The sequence below is a fragment of the Octopus sinensis genome, linkage group LG4 (assembly GCF_006345805.1).
Source record: "Octopus sinensis linkage group LG4, ASM634580v1, whole genome shotgun sequence".
Lineage (NCBI taxonomy): Eukaryota > Metazoa > Mollusca > Cephalopoda > Octopoda > Octopodidae > Octopus > Octopus sinensis.
The window spans coordinates 11055441-11060834 of record NC_043000.1 but is presented as its reverse complement, the minus strand read 5'-3'; the positions used below and the strand labels follow the sequence as shown (position 1 = coordinate 11060834).

At 36.9% G+C, this 5394-nt stretch overlaps 1 long non-coding RNA gene across 1 annotated transcript in view; it reads right to left on the bottom strand.

Moving 5' to 3' along the window:
• The window catches only part of LOC118762877, a 21568-nt gene extending 16174 nt beyond the window's left edge, over positions 1-5394 (bottom strand). The window contains exons 1-2 of the long non-coding RNA XR_004998623.1: positions 4757-5394; positions 909-1230 (exon numbers count right to left, since the gene is read on the bottom strand). This is a non-coding gene — a long non-coding RNA (uncharacterized LOC118762877). The remainder of the gene's footprint in view (positions 1-908; positions 1231-4756) is intronic.

Sequence of the window (5394 nt, the reverse complement as noted above, 5' to 3'; positions counted from 1 at the left end):
ACATAAAAATAACAACATAGAAAACGAACTTTTGGGGGGGGGAAGAAAAAACAGAGAAACGAGACATGCAACATAAAAAATATTCCCCTTCATCAGTTGTCCCTGTTTCATATACTACGCGTTACGAAGGTAAGGACATAACGTGATTTCGTTGAAACAATCCTTCCCGCAAAGCAAATTAAATCAAATTTGGGATATTTTGCGGAGGTTGAAAGTGGTAACAAGAACAGGACAGTGAGAACATACATACATACATACACATACATACATACATACATACATACATACATACATACATACATACATACATACATACATGCATGCATGCATGCATGCATACATACATACATACATAATACATACATACATGCATATATGCATACATACATACATATGGAGGAGTGGCTGTGTGGTAAGTAGCTTGCTTACGAACTACATGGTTCCGGGTTCAGTCCCACCGTGTGGCACCTTGGGCAAGTGTCTTCTACTATAGCCTCGGGCCAACCAAAGCCTTGTGAGTGGATTTGGTAGACGGAAACTGAAAAGAAGCCCGCTGTTTATATGTATATGTATGTGTGTGTGTGTGTGTGTGTGTGTGTGTGTGCCTGTGTTTATCCCCCCAACATCGCTTGACAACTGATGCTGGTGTGTTTACGTCCCCGTAAGTTAGCGGTTCGGCAAAAAGAGACCGATAGAATAAGTACTGGGCTTACAAAGAATAAGTCCTGGGGTCGATTTGCTCGACTAAATTCGGTGCTCCAGCATGGCCGCAGTCAAATGACTGAAACAAGTAAAAGAATAAAAGAAAAAAGAATGTGCGCGTGTGCGCGTGTGTGTAGTGAGTATAACAGAGTTAATGGCGCTAAAAATTACAAAAAAAACATAAAAGAAAATTGTGATTTACGTACCGTTTCCAGAGAGCAAAATGTACGATGAACAGCTGCAATCGTAATCTTGAATTTCTCCCTCGTAAAAGGATTGCTGCATATCACAAGCCATTGCAATAGCTAAAATATTCGCACTTATTGAATAAAATGCACCGACTTGCACAGTCTTCAGCAGACGATGCGTTATCAGTTTTTTTATTCTGAACAGATAAGCATTTTGTTGCAGTTATCTCACCGAATAGGACTCGGGTACATTCTGATTTTGCTGCTATAGATGTCACAAAAAGAGTCAAAGCTGGCAGCAATATGAGAATCAAATGATATTGAATTGATGTTTCCATTCCTGAAAGATGAAAAATATACAATAATACATACATACATACATACATACATACATACATACATACATACATACATACATACATACATACATACATACATACATAATATATACATACATACATACATACATACATACATGCATACATACATACACACACATACATACATACATAATACATACACACACACACATACATACATACATAATACATACATACATACACACATACATACATGCATACATGCATACATACTTACATACATACACATACGCATACATACATACAAACATACTTACATACATACATACATAATACATACATACATACATACATACATACATACATACATGCATACATGCATACATACTTACATACATACACATACGCATACATACATACAAACATACTTACATACATACATACATAATACATACATACATACATACATACATACACACACACATACATGCATACATGCATACATACATACATACATACATACATACATACATACATACATGCATGCGTGCATACATACATACACACACATACATGCATGCATGCATACATACATACATGCATACATACATACATACATACATACATACATACATACATACATACATACACACACACATACATACATACACACACACATACATGCATACATGCATACATACATACATGCATACATACATACATACATACATACATACATACATACATACATACATACATACATACATACATACATACATACATACACATGCATGAAAAGAAGAATATCTACGCTGAACTATTGAGAAATCTGAGTTTACTCTTGCCAGATTACAAGTACAGATTTGTACCTGTAATTATTGGGATCCTGGAATATGTAACACACTGCCTAAATACCAATCTTGAGAAATTGGGCTTCTCAGAACCAGAAATGAGAAAGCTAATTCAAAGACTACACATCCAATCCATCGCTGGAACTGTAAAAATCTGTAAAACTTTCCAGAAGTTTATCATTTAAATATATTTGAGCATGTCTAGATATACAACTATATGCATGAGAAGGCATACATAAAGCAAAAAATTCAAATCTGCACATATACATACATACAAAAATACCCTGTTGTTGATGTTGAAATTTCAGTGAAGGAGCCTTGGATCTAGGTTGGAAACCGACTCTTTCTCTATTGGCAAGAAATCTTGAAATAAAATTGAACATTGACATATCACTCACATTATAAGCAGTTGTCCGAAAATGTCATCACGGAATTATATACCGATGAGACATAATAGTGTCTAATAACGATCATTAATTACAAAGAAAAGTAATTAAAAATTTAATAAATCGATAAACATCATATACGAAAACTAAATCACTGCAACGGAAGTATACTGCCAAATCAAAACATACACAAAATTTTTTTTAATTGCCCCCCCCCCTCCAAAAAAGAAAAGATTTTCGAAGTGATGTTAACAAAAGACTTATTTGAGGAAATAAACACTCAGAGACAAGTCGGAAGGACGGAATGTCTGTCCCGTCACAAGAATAAGCTAAGGGACCCTTCCAATTTAATAAACAGTGTGAAAGAACGTGGAGTAGGGTCTGCTAGTGAAGGCTGTAAATAGTTGGTCAGTATCAATACTTTCAGCAGCTTTTGTAGATTGGACAAAAACTGAATTACCAAAGCTAGTCAAAAGAACTAGGAAGGAATTCAATATGAATGGAGGACTCCACCCAAGGGCAGAAGTGGCAAGATTATACTTACTAAAAAAGAAAGGAAGAAGAGGGTTAATATCAGTAAAAGATTGCGTGGAGTTAACTAGAGTAGATAGAGACTACTATTTAGGTAATAGTAAAGAAAGTTTATTGAAAGCTGCTAGAGCGACAGCAAGATATAGAGAAACCAAAAACCCAAACGAAGTTAAAAACTAGAAAAAACAACAAAAGTTATCTGACTGGCAGGAGAAAGCGTTGCGTGGTAGATTTCTAAAGTTAGTTGCAGCAGAAAGTAGTAGTGAGACCTGGTTATGGTTGCAGAAAGAAAAGCTGAAAAGGGAGACAGAAAGTTTGTTAGTAGCAGCACAAGCTCAAGCATCAAGGACTAATTGGATAAATGCCAAGATAGACAAAAGCCAAGTAGATTACCAATGTAGGTTGTGCAAATCAAAACAGAAAAGTTTTACCCATATAGTAAGTGAATGTAGTATGCTGGCACAAAAAGAATACAAGAAAAGACATGACAACCTAGGGAGAGTAATCCGCTGGGAGTTATGTCGAAAGCTAGGATTTGAACATAATAATAAATGGTATGAGCATGAACCTAGTAAAGTACTAGAAAGTAAGAAATACAAGTTGTTGTGGGACTTTAGCGTTGAGATTGACAGAGTAATAGAAGCTAGGAGGCCTGATTTAGTAGTTATAGATAAAGAGAATAGAAAGTGGCAGATAATTGACACTACAGTATCAAATGATAGAAAAATCAATATGAGAGGTATAGAAAAAATGGTGAAGTTCCAGGATCTAGCCATTCAATTACAGAGTCTATGGAAAGTGCGGGCAAAATGTATCCCAATAGGTGCATTGGGAACTATTCCTAAATATCCGGACAGATGAATAGAGGAAATAGGCATAAAACCCAGTTTAGTACAGCTCCAGAAAACATTGTTATTAGGGACAGCTAGGATACTTTGGAGGGTTACTTGTACTTGTACTTGTGGCGACATTCACCCTGGGCGGGTTGAGTCGGCTTCTTCTACCACCCTCGAGGCTTCTCGAACCATGGCAGCCCACGCACGACAGTCCTGCGCCAGTTCACTGGAGATAGCGAGCCAGTCACGGTTCCATCGGCGCAGGCCGACCACTGTATTCGCCATTGAGAATTCATGGAAGAAGTTTCATGGGAATATGTGGATTTCACAAGCGGTCCCCAACAATCTCGCATGTGGAGACATCCTGTTTGCCGCAGATTGTCCGCAGACGCAGGGACAGAATGACCGAGGAGCCGCCAGTTGCCGAAGCAGACACTCCGAGGATTTTCACCAGAGCCCCGTCTGCCGGGTTGTGGCTCTAATACCACTCGGTGTCAGACCAATCCGCCTTGGGTGGCCCTACCAGGAACCGAAGTTCCCGACGGCATAGCCCTGACACTACCCGTTGCCAGCGTCCTCACCACGGTGAAGAGGGTATGGACTTTGGGGACGCTTATGCATTTGTGGAGACAGAAGATATTGTCGCAGAGTTCTAAGACTTTACAACAGTTATTTTAATGTCCATTAACTTTTCTGCCCTACCTCCATCACGAAATCAAAAATCATGAAATAAATGCTCCACCCTAATATATAACCAGTTGAGCCATGATTTCTACAAATCTACTCCCGTCCTTTCTATTCCCTTTGGAAATGGGAAATTATAACAGTAAACCAAATGTAATGAAAGCACAAGTCAGCTACAGTATTTTACATTATAGAATTATAAAAAGCAATTTCAGTAATTATCTCTCTTTTCTTTGCTAATATCATTAATTCACTTACCTTTAAGATTCATGACTGTTTCAGAGTTGTTAAATAAACTTCACTTTCAACCGATAAAATGAATAAGCAGACGTGTCTCACTGGAAACAATGTCGTCTGCCTTTTAATGTTTCTTTTATCTAGTCTCGATAAACAGGCTTTCTTTCATTTATTTCTATTGTCTTCGTTCTGACAATTCAAGAAAAAACTTAGGATATTTCACAGTTGATCTCTTCTTGCATTCGTTTCCAAAAGATAAGTTCTTAAAACTATATCTCCAGATTTTTTTCCCACCCTTATAAAGAAAGCTGCGCAACTAGAATTTTCTTCCTCTCTAACTCTAGAAGTTGTCACCAAGTTATTTCACTTTCCTTAAACACGGTCTTAAATTTGTGGTCTTATATCGTCGTTTTTTTTCTCTCCAATATATTTTGCTTTCAAGATTATAAATAAGTTATCAGTTTCAGTCTCAGCTTCGTTAGTTTTCCAGTTAATGAAATCTTCTATCCATTGATCTTTGCAATTGATTCATTGATCTTTGTATTTATACGCTTGGTGAACAAAACAATTTTATATTAACTTTGCAATATATCAATAGCTTTCAATTGGCTTCTTAAGTTTTGCCTTTTGCAGACGATAAATCATACTTCATGCTGTTG